General features: G+C 41.2%; 1 long non-coding RNA gene across 1 annotated transcript; it reads right to left on the minus strand.

Moving 5' to 3' along the window:
* Positions 1 to 3,823: 3,823 nt before the first annotated feature.
* Positions 3,824 to 8,331, minus strand: LOC114567680 (uncharacterized). Its single transcript, XR_003694216.1, has 3 exons — positions 8,152 to 8,331; positions 7,964 to 8,042; positions 3,824 to 3,914 (listed from the first exon to the last, which is right to left on the minus strand). It is a non-coding gene; the product is annotated as an uncharacterized LOC114567680 (long non-coding RNA).
* Positions 8,332 to 16,661: the final 8,330 nt, after the last annotated feature.

The following is a 16,661-nucleotide window of genomic DNA, read 5'->3' on the forward strand; positions in this document are numbered from 1 at the left end:
TCTTAGCAAAAAAAAAAACTTTGCTCTTTCACAAATATGTGCTCATTCATGTGTAATTACTTCCACCAACTAATCAAAGTATTCTCGGACGCATAGAATCTGCCATTCAGAATACATACGAGCGACTCACTCGAATGACGGCCGCCATGTTGCGCCTCCATCTTTAAAATACATTAGCCAAAGAGGGACATACCTCCGTCTTTCGCACTTTTATACTCAGTGGCACAGTGACGAATGCCAGGGAGGGGGAGGACATGTAACGGAGTCTCCAAGGAAATTAAAAAGAGAATTAAAACGACAACGCGACAGGCAAGGCAACAAGACCAAAGTTAATATTGGAGTGGCTTTTCCAAAATGGAAAGAGCTCATTAGGAGCAAGGATTTTAAAAGGGACTCTGAAGTTGCCTGCTTTCTTTGTGTGTGTAAATTCAAAGATTGAATATGGTGATATCAATGATGAAAATGTAACATAAACGTAATCATATGTGTTGTGATTTCCCTGGCAGACAACTCGCGTAATGGAGTTGTAACACAGAATAGCTACAGCTAGAAAAGCTGCGTGTAAAGATTTTTCGGTTTTCATTGACATGATTGTTCATACTGCTCAGAGAAATATATGAAAAACACAAACCTCCGTTGCTTGTCTCCTACGCTGTAAACATTGCCTTACACTATTTATCTCGTACAATATACAGAATAATGATAGCACTGATACTTTACTAACATTAGCTTGCATATGTTTGGGAAACTGATAGCTGATGTTAGCAATAAAATGGTACCAAAATAACATTAAACTATTATTACACAAGGAACAGTCATGGACAAAGTCGTACTTTTTGGAATATTTCGGCCACAATAGGAGTTAAAATGCGCTAGGAATGGGAGGGGCTACAAAGTTATGGAGCTAAATCGGGGCCAAATGTTTTGTTCATTCGAAAAAAATATATATAGTTGAAAAAATAAAGCTTGAAATTGAAAATTTAAGTTTTGGTCAAAACTTGGAAAAAATAAAACCATGTATTTGAACTAAAAATAAGTGTACCAATTTTTCTTTCAGTCTGAATAAAATATAGATTCAATTCTGGAATTATTTTGAATAAATTATAAATTTTCATTTTTCACTTTTATATTTGTTTTCAGTTCCACATTTCATGTTTTCAGATTCAAAAGTTATTTTTTTTACGGCTTCAAATCTTTTTTTTACGGCTTCAAATCTTTTTTTTCGGTTTCAGATCTGTTTTTCACTTTCAGATATTTTTTTTTCGTTTTGAGACTTTTGGCCCTGATTTGGCGTGGGGGGCGTGGCTTCAACTCAGAGGGGCGTGGCATTATGAGTGACAGCCTATCAAAGAAGGCAGAAGACTCCTCTGTCATGTTGACTTCAGGAAATGGTGTTACTGTGAGAACTATAACTGAATGCTTTCTATCCACTATATACATGTGATTTTTACTTAAACTGATGCCAGTGACAAAGTTCCATTTAAAAAAATGTTTTGGACAACAAAGGGTACCAATTACATTATAAGAGCAATAAACTGTGCCAGATTGTGCAGTTCAGCAGGAACAATGACTTCTCCCACTTCCATGTATGACTTATAGCACCACAGTATTCACTGGCACCAGCCCACAGGTAGGACATGTGAAAGATATTAGCATTTTTGAATAGATACTTTATGCGTTATCCCCTCAGTGGCATTTTTTTTTGATTAACACATAAAAGGAAAATAGGTGGACAGCTGGACAAAGCTGGCAATCAAGCATCGCTAGCACTAAAGTTAGCATTAACTAACGTTAGCTTCACACTAGCTGGTGTTTTTACACTAATTTCAGTGTCCAGCTCAAGTTTTTTTTACTTTAACGTGTAGTGGTCTTTGTTAACCTCGGTTTGTCAGAATGACCATAACTTGACACTGGCTGCAGTGAAGAAGGTCTCCTTTTATAGAGTAGACAAATATGACTTTACATTAATGCTCTGGCCTGATAAATTCGTTTTACACTATAACGTTACATGTAACAGCATGACAGTTATGCCTTACAAAATATGCCAAGTGGGCAAACTTTGAAGGCTTCTACCACAGCCTAACTTAAGTATCAGAATACACTAACTTGTCTTTTTGTATTTGTATGTCTTACTGTCTGTTTTCTGGACCGTGTGTGTCCGTAATAAAAGCTTTAATTGATTGATTGATTAACAAAGCGGACCAGGACAAGTTATGTTGTTTAAACTAACCATGAAAAGGTAACACTAGCAATGTTAGTTATCTATAATGTTTTACATTTATAAGGCTGTACGGCTGCAGGCAGCCACTGTCGAGTTATGGTCATTCTGACAAACAGAGGTTAACAAAGACCACTACACGTTAAAGTCAAAAAACTTGAGCTGGACACTGAAATTGGTGTAAAAACACCAGCTAGTGTGAAGCTAACGTTAGTTAATGCTAACTTTTGTGCTAGCGATGCTTCATTTCCAGCTGTCCACCTATTTTCCCTTTATGTGTTAATGACAAAAATAATGCCACTGCGGGGATAATGTCCCAAAGTATCTATTCAAAAAGGCTAATATCTTTCACATGTCTTACCTGTGGGCTGCGCCAGCAGGTTGCCTTGGCGGAGCGGACGCTATGCTGACTGCCGAGTGAATACTGTGGTGCTACATTCAATGTCATACATGGAAGTGGGAGAAGTCATTGTTCCTGCCGAACTGCACAATCAGTTTATTGCTCTTATAGTGTAATTGGTACCATGTGTTGTCCAATACAATTTTTTAAATGGAACTTTGTCACTTGCATCAGTTTATTAAGTAAACATTACATGTATATAGTGGATAGAAAGCATTCAGTCATAGTTCTCACAGTAACACCATTTCCTGAAGTCAACATGACAGAGGAGTCTTCTGCCTTCGTTGTTAGGCTGTCACTCATAATACCACGCCCCTCTGAGTTGAAGCCACGCCCCCCACGCAAAATCAGGGCCAAAAGTCTGAAACCGAAAAAAATTTATCTGAAAGTGAAAAACAGATCTGAAAACGAAAAAAAAAGATTTGAAACCGAAAAAAAAAGATTTGAAGGCGTAAAAAAAATAAGTTTTGAATCTGAAAACATGAAATGTGGAACTGAAAACTAATCTTAAAGTGAAAATGAAAATTTATAATTTATTCAAAATAATTCCAGAATTTAATCTATATTTTATTCAAACTGAAAGAAAAATTGGTACACTTATTTTAAGTTTGAATAAATGGTTTTATTTTTTCCAAGTTTTGACCAAAACTTAAATTTTCAATTTCAAGCTTTATTTTTTCAACTATATATATTTTTTTCAAATGAACAAAACATTTGGCCCTGATTTAGCTCCATACAAAGTAATATTCAGTTGGTTGTCATATACAATTTCACCGCTAGATGAGAGAAATTCTTACACAACGTAGCTTTAACATCTAAATGCTGGCTCAGAAAACAGAAGACAGTTGCACTGATTATTTGTCTTTAAGCGTTAATGTTTGCTGTGTCATCACATCAACACACAGTCACGACATCTCAAACTTGACGGAGGTTCTCCGCTCTCCTTCAAAACGTCACAATTACCTTCTGTTTCCATGTGTTGAGTTTGTCTCTGATGAAGCTGTGAGGACTGAGCTTCCTCTTCATCATCTTCACTCTTCACAGGGACAGGAGTGAATGGGAACTTGGGGATATCAGCCTCCTCCAGCCCTTGAAGCTGCTCTCCCTCCTGACTGCTCCACAGGTCCTCCTGTTCCTCTTTAATGTGTGGGGGGGGCTCTGGCTCCTGCTGGTCCACACCGGAGCTACACTCCTGCTGCTCCTCTTTAATGTGTGGGGGGGGCTCTGGCTCCTGCTGGTCCACACTGGAGCTACACTCCTGCTGCTCCTCTTCACCAACAATCACTTCCAGAACATCTTGAGGTAAAGATGAAACACAGACAGTGTGAATATTTGTACAAATTAACATCTACAAATCCCTTAAATGTGGCAAAATCCAATACTGAAAATTATTCAGCAACAATTTTAAGAAGATGGTTCCTCAAATTTAAGGATATGTTGATTTAGTTTTGTCTTCAATGACTGTAGACTAAATATATCTGGGTTTGGCGACTAAAGGCCACTTTAGTCTGCGTTCACATGTCCTGCATTGCTGCTTCGGGGTAGATTCAACACCAGGGCTGGTTCTAGCCTGCTATATTAGGGTGGGCTGAATGAAATAGGTGGGCTGAATGCTTATTAACTAAATGCAGGGTTTTCCCTGCTATTATATGGCTTAGGCGCAACGCCTAACTGTTTTTGTGCACCGCCTATGCATATGAAGGTAAAAACAATGGGAGAGCATTTGGACAATGAACCGACCGTTATTATCATACATCCAGGGAACCGACGCACCACTCGTTGTCTTCGGCACATACGTGCCGCGTGATGGCTCACGAACAAAGCGGCAGAAACAGTGTCCCACACACACAGCCATACACACACACAAACAGTCACACACACACACTAGGGTTGCACGATATTGACAAAATGTGATATTGCAATATTGATTATTAATAATAATTTAGATATTTTAAAACATAAGTAAAATTACATAACAATATTCATAGATTCATAACAATATAGTGTATAGTGAGACTTATATGGCTCCATAGTGCGGCTGAACCACAGGTAGGTTGTGGATGAAAAATATTCAATTTATCCGACTCTAAACTCTGCCTGCACAGCCTTTTATAAAGTTGCGGGATAGCTAGCTGTGAGAAATAGGTGCAGGATGGGATGTGGTACCGTTTGTCTAGTTCATTCAGAAGCTTCTTGAGGCCTTTATTATCCACTGTGTGGATGTGCAACATATCTTTGGCCAAATAATACGTTATAGCATTGGTGATCTAGGTATGTCTCTTCAAGTTCTTGTTGTACTTTGTGCCACTAGCGAGGCTTGTTTGGCTAGCTCTGGCATATTAACTGTAACAGGTTTTTTTTGGGATAGAAGCATGCACTCATCGTAAAGTGGCTTGTGGTGGTTTTTAAGATGCGAAAATAGGTTTGTTGTAATGCCTCTTGTGCGATTTATCACCATTCGACATGTTTTGCATAGTGCATTAGCCTGTGAAACATCTGTTGGCTTAAAGTTACAGATGTATTCTCAAGCTACCAAGGAGGCATTACTTTTATTTCCTCTTCATTCTGTTATTGTCTTCTCCCTAAGCAACTCATTTTCTTTCTTTTGCTCCACTGACTCCCTTCGCTCTCTCTTTAGGTCTTTTCTTTCTGATTCGTTCCATTTTGTTGTCTCTATCTATTTCTTCACTTACACTGTCACTCTGTCGAAATATGCACACACGTGGTCCATAGGGTTCACGCTCCATAGGGTTTGTCACATAGTGGAACTGTGCGCTGACGTGCATTAACATGTGCAAGTGGCACAGTAACTGGCCAATGAAACATGATCATTGTAGTGTTTCAAGCTCTAAGTCAAACACAACTAAGCCACACAGCCAACAGACAGGACGCAGCGCTCCACAAAATAAACTAAATATTGCATACTTATTGTGACACTTTCAATATAACATATTGTATTATCGCGATAACGATATAGACCCTTTGCAAACACGTGACCACGGCCACGTGACGACGCCATGACGGACGGCAGAATCACCGGAAGCACAAGCTAAACAGTGTAGTAGACTGTCTCGATCCTGCCGGTAGCTAGCTAGCTTGCCCCGCTAGCTGCCGTCCGGTGAGTGTAGTCAGCCAGGCTTCTGTGATAATCATCTCAATAACAATCCATGGAGCGGTGGTGGTGTGGCTATGTCTTCCAGTTACTGAAGGCTGGCTTTAGCTTGCGCTTGGAGCAGCAAGTTCATCTGCCTGTTGCCCCTCTGTCGGTCTCGTTCTTTCCAACTCTTGTGAGGCTAGTTCTTTGTCTGTATACTCGGATACAAATAAATAAGGAAGACCATATAAAGGCCAAAAGGCTCTTCCGTGTGTTGTATATCTGCTATATAAGCCATAGTTACGTTACTCCAAGCTTCTTCCCTTGTAAACAAATCTGCCCTTCACTCTTCACTCACTACGCTCCGATCGGCACACTGTTTACCTTTTCTTGCTACAACTAGCAGCTACTACTGCACTATGTTTTTTTTAGGGGGGAATACACTTCAATACGTGACATGACCTGTCCTCTGGACGACATAGCCACACCACCGTGGATTGTTATTGGGATGATTTTTCACAGAAGCCTGTCTGAATACACTCACAGGGCGGCAGCTAGCAGCTAACGGCTATCAGCTAGCAGGGCAAGCTAGCTACAGGCATGTACCATTGTTCACTGGCTGAGCCGATGCAACTCTCTAATGGATGCCTGAACGCATCCCAGCTCTCGGAAATAATTAATCACACGTTAATCCATGCAGTAAATCACGGAGTGTCTATGATCAGTATTAACCACACATAATGTAACATCTAGCCATCGTCTTATCTGTGATTATATTCGCTGTTGACCGGTGGATATTTCGACAGCTAGCTGGTCGGCTAACCGGGGTAGGAGCTCCGCAGACCCGCATTCAATTCAGTTGTTTGGCCTTTTTGAAGCTAGTTTCCGTGCCATGTCATCTTTAATGTAACCAATATTTTTTGTATGCGTGTTAAGTTAAATGATCAAGGGAACATCTTACTTTTTGGGATCTGTAGGTCAAAGAATAACCGATGACGGTTATGTGGGACCTGTTAGCAGGGACAGCTGGTTAGCACGGCAGCTAGCTGGGTGAGGAAGTTTTATTATTATTATTAATCAGTCATTTAAAACAGGCAATACATACACATGCTTGTGTTGGTGAGGATTACTCTGCAGATTGTGTATGTGAGAACACGAACAGCGAACACGTTCTCGTTTGACTTGCCGTCCGTCTACAGAATAGCTCTTCCGCCGTCCGTCATGGCGTTCATAATTCGCGGGAGTAGAGTTTGATGTTACGTGCAAAGGGTCTATAGAGTTGATATATCATGAACCCCTAACACGAACACAGCCACACACACACACACACACACACACACACACACACACACACACACACACACACACACACACACACACACACACACACACTATGCGTGATGCGCACACAGCGGCTGCTGCAGCCATCTTGTTTACCAGTGCGCGTTGGAGAGAAAGGAAAAGAGAGAGAGGGAGGTGTGTTTGTTGATGAGTATGAAATAGCAGTAAAGTTATATCTGTGAACGTAGCAGCACAGTCTGTTTACAGTTTTGTTGCAAAAGACACTCCACTGATACATTGTATAAGTGGAATACTCCCTTTTACCAGCCATGGAAAGAACTTCTATATACTGTACATGTATACACACACAGCTTCTATATACATGTATACACACACAGCTTCTATATACATGTATACACACATAGCTTCTATATACATGTATACACACATAGCTTCTATATACATGTATAGACACACATAGCTTCTATATACATATATACACACACATAGCTTCTATATACATGTATACACACACAGCTTCTATATACATGTATACACACACACAGCTTCTATATACATGTATACACACATAGCTTCTATATACATGTATACACACATAGCTTCTATATACATGTATACACACATAGCTTCTATATCCATGTATACACACACAGCTTCTATATACATGTATACACACACATAGCTTCTATATACATGTATACACACATAGCTTCTATATACATGTATACACACATAGCTTCTATATACATGTATACACACATAGCTACTATATACATGTATACACACACAGCTTCTATATACATGTATACACACATAGCTTCTATATACATGTAAACACACACAGCTTCTATATCCATGTATATTCACACATAGCTTGTATATCCATGTATACACACATAGCTTGTATATATATATTTCTATATATATTTGAGATGTAAACGTGTCCCACCTGTCCCCAGGTCCGCTGACAGCTTCCTCTCAGACTTCATGTTAAAGTTCCTCGCGGCTCTGCTCCTCTTCTCCCCGACCTGTTTCAGGATATACAACAACAACACGTTAGCTTAGCAGGAGCTAGCTGCTAGCGGCTAACCTTAGCTTTAGCACCGACTCCTTGCGACATTAAAAAAGAAAACCAACCTGCTCTGTGTAGCTTCGTTTCAGCTTTTAAAACCACATCCAGCAGTTTGGGACCTTTCTCTCTTCTTAAGAAACTAAACACTGACGCCTTTTACTCCGCCGTCCTCATCACGATGTGACACACAAACAGTTAACGTTAGTTCCGGGGACGGACCGTATTTCGGGTCGTACCAACAACTTCCGGTCAGATGTTTGTTTACTAATGTAACCGAGGGTTTCTTCGGTATCGTTCGTTCATTTCTTTTTTGAAAAAACGAAATTATGACTTGATTTTTGGTTTTTCCGTTCTTGCACGGAAATCAGAAAAACCACTTAATATTCCGATTTTCCCCTGTGGGTGGTGCTAAATCTGATTGGCAGGATATGCATTCATTGTTTTTCAAATTAAGAGTTTACCCACACTGTATTTGTTAGCCTGTAAAATTAATAGTCTATATCTGATCTGTTTTTGTAGGAGAGGGGAAGACCCATCTCATCGTTTAATCCTGTTGTGTTCAAAGTCATGTTAAACAATGTTTTGTTTTGTTCCCAGTCAAAATAGATAGATAGATAGATAGATAGATAGATAGATAGATAGATAGTATAATAGATACTTTATTGATCCCCGAGGGGAAATTCAAGGTCCCAGTAGCTTAAGACATCACACAGAACATACACATACTTCACAAACAGGATCATTAAAAAAAGCAACTCCACATGAATAGCATGGACAATAAAATAAAAAATACTAAATCAATTAAAACATAATACTAAATAAATTAAAAAATCCACATGAATGTACTAAGGGATGTATAAGCATGAGACGCTTGCAGTGATAGGGCAGGGACTGACACTGTGATTCAGTATGAGATTGTGTGTCATGGTGGTAGTGCAAATGGATCCAATAAGTGCAAGGATAAAGTCTAGAGATCAGCATTAACCACCCATTAAGCCACAGTTACTTTGAAAAGGTAACTTAGTTACTATACAGATTACATGATTTTAAAAGTAATTTAGTTACTTTACAGATTTCTTGATTTTAAAAGTAACAAAGTTAGATTACAAGTTACTTTATTAGTTACATTCAGCAACTGCCGACAACCCCCCCACAGCCTCAACATAAACATGACCCCTGTTTACTGTGAGGCAGCTCAGCATTACCAGTAGTAGGATCTGGTTCATTATGGCACCAAAGAGAGCCAGTCAGCCGTGTTTAAGGGCAGCATTTCCTCTACAACATACTGACCCAACAACTTCTTCAACTCTCCCCCACTTACTGGTTTTGCACCTAAGTCCAGCTTTAATTGTTTGGGTGGTGGGGGGGGGGCCTCCTGCTCTCTCCTTCCCACCACCTGCTGGGACTTGCTCTGTAGGTTTGACTGCAGCGCTGAGACTCCAAATGGTTCTTCAGATTTGACGTAGTGTTTTTGTAGCTAGATAGCACTCAGTCGCCACCAGCACAGAGTGAACAACCAACCTTAATACTGCCGTCTTTAGCTGACACAAACTCTAAATAGTGACTGTGTTTCCATCTCTCTCCTCCCTCCATTGTTGTTTACGTTTGTGTCGCTGCGTGGTAACGTGACCTGTCCTCACGCTGAAGACGTGACTTCACTCCCCGAGACGCAAGAAGAAAGCTAAAATATATATTTTTACTAAGGAAAATGACAAAAATAGTAATGCACAGAGACTTGGATAAGTAACTTTAATCTGATTACTGGTTTGAAAATAATAACGCGTTAGATTACTCGTTACTGAAAAAAGTGCTGATTAGAGTAACGCGTTACTGAATATAAGCGATCAAAAGTCAATATTAGAGGTTTGAAGACATTGTTCATGTATTAAGTTAGGTTAGACCTCAGTCCAAGCTGGCGGGAGGAGGGAGGGAGGGAGGGATTGTGCATATATGGGCTAATATAGCCAGTAAACAGTGTAAACAGTGGGCCAGTGGACAGTCAGTACATAACTATTATAGGAGGTAGTGGAGAGGGAGGAGAGGCAGACACACTATGCAGAGAAGTCTCTCTCTCCTCTTCTCTTTAGTGAAGCATTTTAGAGTTGCTTAAACAAATCTTCCTTGGACAAACTGCAAGTCGTACAGAATGCAGCAGCAAGACTTTTATCTAAGACCAGCAGGAGGTTGCACATTACTCCTGTGCTTAAGGCTCTTCATTGGCTACCGATTGGTTTTAGAGTGCATCTTAAAATTTGAACCATGACCTATATAGCCTTACATGGCCAAGCTCCCTCGTACATCCAGGAACTATTTCAGGCACACAATCCTGGTCGCTCTCTGAGGTCTTCAAGCCAAGAACTTTTAACTGTTCCCAGAACACGTTTTAAAACAAGAGGTGATCATGCTTTTTCTGTGGTGGCCCCAGGGCTCTGGAACTCTCTCCCTTTAGCCTTGAGAGCTTTGGATTCTGTGGAAACCTTTAAAAAACACCTGAAGACTCATCTTTTTAGACAAGCATTTAATTAGCCATATAGCTTTTTACTTTGTGACACCTGTTGTCTGTGAAAGGTGCTATATAAATAAAGTTTACTTACTTACTTAAGTCGCCTATGGGCACAAACTCACCTTTGCTGGACCAGACGGGACTGGCAAAAAGTGCTCTTCACTGACGAGTCACAGTTTTGTCTCACCAGGGGCGACGGTGGGACTTGCATCGATTGTCGAAGGAATGAGCGTTACACCGAGGCCTGTACTCTGGAGCGGGATCCATTTGGAGGTGCAGGGTCTGTAATGGTCTGGGGCGGTGTGTCACAGGATCATCGCACTGAGCTTGTTGTCATTGTAGGCAATCTCAATGCCGTACGTTACAGGGAAGACATCCTCCTCCCTCATGTCGTACTATTCCTGCAGGCTCATCCTGACATCACCCTCCGGCACGATAACGCCACCAGCCATACCGCTCGTTCTGTGCGCGATTTCCTGCAAGGCAGGAATGTTCCTGTTCTGCCGTGGCCAGCGAAATCCCATTTAGCACGTCTGGGACCTGTTGGATGGGAGGGTAAGGGCGAGAACCATGTCCCCCACAAATGTCCAGGAGCTTGCAGGTGCCTTGGTGGAAGAGTGGGGTAACATCTCACAGCAAGAACTGGCAAACCTGGTGGAGTCCACGAGGAGGAGATGCACTGCAGTACTTAATGCAGCTGGTGGCCACACCACATACTGACTGGGACCCACTACTGCTGGGTCCAACTGTTAGAGGTCTGCTGACCCACTGCTGCTGGGTCTAACGTTAGTGGTCCGCTGACACATTGTCGCTGGGTCTAATGGTTCCTCCTCATTTCCTCCGAGAACATCACCCAAGCCGCGTCAGGAAGCTCACCTCCCAGCAAGCTTCGAAAGTTTGCAGACCCACTAACGCGTATTGTCACCGGGCCAACTAACAATCAGCATTTCGTTGTGTACCCATCAAATGACCACGGAAAACAGTCCACAGGCCTTTCTATCCATTTTATTTCTATGCGAGGACACCATGAAGACTCCAGAGACTGTTGATATTCACTCCATGCAGATTTATTTGTTACATTTTTTTTTTTTTACAAATTTTGCTTAAACATGATAAACAAAATTAAAACATGACCCCAATGTGTATTGAAGAAACTCCCATATTGATACATGATTAATAGTGAATCTTGCTAAACATACGTTACTTAGAAAGAAGTGAATATATGTGTGAGCCCTATAAAATATCGGGTGGTTACATAATTGATGATATGACAGACATTACAAGAGAAAACAATAATAAAATATTTAAAATAAGAGTGTACTTTTCCTACCACACAATATAATGTCTTCTACCTAGATGTTGATACATAAAGATTTTTGTTTTTAGATTGAAGTTTTGATTTGACTTAAAGGCACAAACATTATTCCATGTCACCAGTCTCAGGATCAGAAGAGTCTCCAGTCTGGTCTTCAGTCTCAGGTTGTAAAAGTTGATGTGAGTTCCTGGCTGGTTCTGGTCCTCCACAGTCCTCTCCATCAGCTTCTGTTTCCATCTGACCAACACATTTATGGGTTTTGAAATCAGAACTCTGGGCAAATCTTTTGTTACAAACACTGCAGCTGAATCTTTTCTCTCGTGTGGACTACCATGTGGGACTGTAAATGTTCTTTCTGAGTAAAACATTTCTTACAAACTGAGCAGCTAAAAGGCTTTTCTTCTGTGTGGATTCTCATGTGTCTCTTTAGGTATGACTTGAAGCCATATCTTTTCCCACACTCAGAGCAGCTGAATGGTTTCTTACAGGTTGAATCATGTTTCAGAGAGTTTAAAGCTGACTGAGTGCTCTCTGGTCTCCTTCCAATCAGCACTGTCATCAGTCTCAGGATCAGAAGAGTCTCCAGTCTGGTCTTCAGTCTCTGGTTGTAAAAGTGGATGTGAGTTCCTGGCTGGTTCTGGTCCTCCACAGTCCTCTCCATCAGCTTCTGTTTCCATCGGACCAACACATTTATGTGTTTTGACATCAGAACTCTGGGCAAATCTTTTGTTACAAACACTGCAGCTGAATCTTTTCTCTCTTGTGTGGATTTTCATGTGTGACTTTAAATTTCCTCTCCGTGCAAAAGATGTATTACAAACTGCACAGCCAAAAGGTTTTTCTCCTGTGTGAGTCATCATATGTTTCTTCAGGGTTCCACTAACCCTGAAAGCTCTACCACACTCAGAGCAGCTGAAAGGCTTCTCTCCTGTGTGAGCTCTCATGTGTATCCGTAAACTTCCACTATGTTTAAAAGATTTGTTACAGACTGAGCAGCTGAAAGGTTTTTCTCCTGTGTGAGTTCTCGTGTGTGACTGTAAATGTTCACTCTGTGTAAACGATTTCTTACAAACTGAGCAGCTAAAAGGCTTCTCTCCTGTGTGAGTCATCATGTGTTTTCGTAAATTGTCACTATGTGTAAAAGATTTCTTACAAACTGAACAACTGAAAGGTTTTTCTCCTGTGTGGATTATCATGTGTATCTTCACATGTGACTCACGTTTAAATCTTTTCCCACACTCAGAGCAGCTGAATGGTTTCTTACATCTTGAATCATGTTTCAGAGAGTTTAAAGCTGACTGAGGTTCTCTGGTCTCCTTCCAATCAGCACTGTCATCAGTCTCAGGATCAGAAGAGTCTCCAGTCTGGTCTTCAGTCTCTGGTTGTAAAAGTGGATGTGAGTTCCTGGCTGGTTCTGGTCCTCCACAGTCCTCTCCATCAGCTTCTGTTTCCATGTGTTGAGTTTGTCTCTGATGAAGCTGTGAGGACTGAGCTTCCTCTTCATCATCTTCACTCTTCACAGGGACAGGAGTGAATGGGAACTTGGTGATATCAGCCTCCTCCAGCCCTTGAAGCTGCTCTCCCTCCTGACTGCTCCACAGTTCCTCCTGTTCCTCTTTAATGTGTGGGGGGGGCTCTGGCTCCTGCTGGTCCACACTGGAGCTACACTCCTGCTGCTCCTCTTTAATAACAATCTGGCTTTTGTCGTCTGGAGGCAAAGCTGAAACACAGACAGAAGTTAATGTCAGCTAATGGTGTAGACACATATAGCCGACGGCCGACTGTTGACAGAAAACCCCGTCGATATGATCAGTCGCGTCCCCGAGGTCCAAAAAACTGCCTCGGGACACATCAAAAAGACGAGAGGAGACGAGATGTAATACGCCTCCATAACAGCAGGCGGCGCTAATCTGTAATGTCGCCCAAGGAATTAAAACCGGCAGCTGATTGGACGAATGCGTCACATGGGTTTGTTTTCTCCGGATATTGAGAGCCAGACTGTCATGGCGGCTTGTTCAGAATACGATCTCATATTGTACTAAAATAGTTCACTGAAACGTGTTTCTGAAAACATTTTAAGCGAGAAATAGGCCGTGATGCAGTTGCTGAATCTGTCTTCATTTCAGATCAACAAAGGTCAGTTTAGAAGATTTTCATCAGATTTTGAGAGACTCTAGTCACCTCATTCCGCTCGCCATTTCCGGGTGAGTCCTGACGGCCCCCTCCGACCGAACATTTCAGGTGGGCCAAAATGAACGGCGACAGCCCCCCAGACTGACGACGACACGGGACACACTGAACAGATTTGAGTCACTGACCTCGCCAGACTTTCCCACGGCCGATAATCGGCCGGATGTGTCCCGGCCTTAAAGCTTAGAGATTGCAGGGTTTCCCCCAGAAAAGTTGTTTAGCTCGGTGGCCAGTGTGAAAATGAGACTCTAAAAAAAGCTAAAAGACTCCATAGGGTCCTACATGAAGTCAGTGCTACAAGCTAACTTTAAAATATGGCTATGTTTAAGTACCAGTTAAGACGACTTGAATTGTCATTATGTTTTTGTATTTTGTATTTCTTCTTGTCTCACACACACACACACACACACACACACACACACACACACACACACACACACACACACAACAACAATACTGTGCTGTTGTGTTCCGAGGGTGGCCAACAGGGGCAAACGCTCTGCAACTTAAGAAAACACATGCAAATAGACTAAACACAAGCAAATTAAGAAAACTTTATTAATTTGACAACATGTGCATTCAGCAAACGCGCCGCAAATACACACAACACAACCAAATACATAAACGCGTTGCAAATATAGAAATGATGCAAAAAGAAAAGCATACACCCCAAAAACAAATGCAACAAAAAAAGGTGCATCCAGATTACACGTTCTCCAGGCCTCTAGGGGGAGCAGCTAAGTGGAACAGCTGGATTTTCAACCCCACGGGGAGAGAGCGCTCTGCCTTTTTATTAGAGTCGAGAATGGCTGCAGCCTGGAGACCTCCCGAATTAATAATATAAATATACAGTCTATGCTCCCGTCTCATGCCCTCCCGGCTGGTGCCATCCCCGAGCTTCGACTTTTCAAAATAAAAGCTTGTGTCTGGTCCTGTGCCTTTCGGACCTGGAAATTAAACCCTCTCATGTAATATGGCTTAAACAAACGTCAACGTTAAACGCTGACTTTGAAATGTTTTATTACCACGAGTTTACAGACACGTCTCTGCTGATTAATTACCACCTGTGACCTAAGCCGAGACACAGCCATCAAACGAGAGAAAACATATCTCAAACATAGACTTAATATTTACCTTACTAAAATGTCATTGTCTAAATATTTTGAGAAAGCACCAATTGTCAACCCTACAATATCTCTGCAATATCGATATCGAGGTATTTGGTCAAAAATATCGTGATATTTGATTTTCTCCATATCGCCCAGCCCTAGTTAAGGGGCACAAAGGCACTCTAAGACCTGCGACAACTGCCGTTTTAGCTCAGTGGAAGCTCGTAGCTGTAGCTACTCCGTGTTGCCTGCACCAATTCGGGTCGGGTTTTTTCCAGTCGAAAGTGGACGCATATTTATAGTGATCAAGATTAACGTAAAAATTGGCCGTAATTCTCCTTTAATGGATTTTTTTTCCCTAAGTTGCAGGGCGTTTGCCCTTGTCGGCCACCATAAACATCACTATTTAACAATCACCTATATAGTCCTAAGGGAATACCTATTAAATAAGAACCTTTGTTTATCTAGAACACAGCCCCAACATCACCATCACCAGACTCCATGTAAATAATCTGTACTTTTAGCGTGTATAGAGCCAGCATATCTCCACATGTAAATCGGTGAATTAAAGTGATGGTTCGGAGTAATTTCACCCTAGGGTCCTTTGCACCATGACCTCGAGCCAAACACCCCCCAGAAGCTTTTTCCACCTGAGTCTAACATTGGACGAGTTAGCGTAGAGTAGCGTTATCAGCTGAATAGCTTAGCACAGGGGCTAATGGATCCAAAGTGTCTCTTAACATTACCCCACTAATAATGCCCGAAATTATACCAAACGTCTACACTAGTACAAATAGGTTATGTACTCATAAAATGATGGATTGGAAAGTTTGTAAGTACACCACAAGTTTATAACACTTGCCTGCTGGCTTCTCGTCACTGCTGCTACTGCTACTGGGCAGTAAGACGAGTGCTTAGGGGCCGTCTACAAATTACATCACCGAAAAGAGATGCAACAAAAATATTTATTAATTTTCATGATGATTTCAATGTCTCCAAACTCACCTCAATTATAACTTGTCTCCTGCTAGTTATACTACAGCACTTACTTTAAAAAATAAGTTAAATTAGACGTTCCCTAAGCACTCGTCTTACTGCAGCAACAACAGCAGAGAGCAGAAGCCAGCAGGCAAGTGTTATTTACATCAACTTCTGGTGTACTTACAAACTTTCCAATCCATCGTTTTATGAGTTCACTAGTGTAGACGTTTGGTATCATTTCAGGCATTATTAGTGGGGTAATGTTAAGAGACACTTCGGATCCATTAGCCCTTGCACTAAGCTATTTAGGCAAGGCAAGGCAGCTTTATTTGTAGAGCACATTTCAGCAACAAGGCAATTCAAAGTGCTTTACATGAAATATTAAAAACAGTTAGAAAACAATTAAAAACAATTTCAAAGCATTAAAACAATTAACAATTTAAGATCATTAAAAGACAAGAATAAAATGTACAGTGC

The sequence above is a fragment of the Perca flavescens genome, chromosome 14 (genome assembly GCF_004354835.1).
Source record: "Perca flavescens isolate YP-PL-M2 chromosome 14, PFLA_1.0, whole genome shotgun sequence".
Taxonomy (NCBI): Eukaryota; Metazoa; Chordata; class Actinopteri; order Perciformes; family Percidae; genus Perca; species Perca flavescens.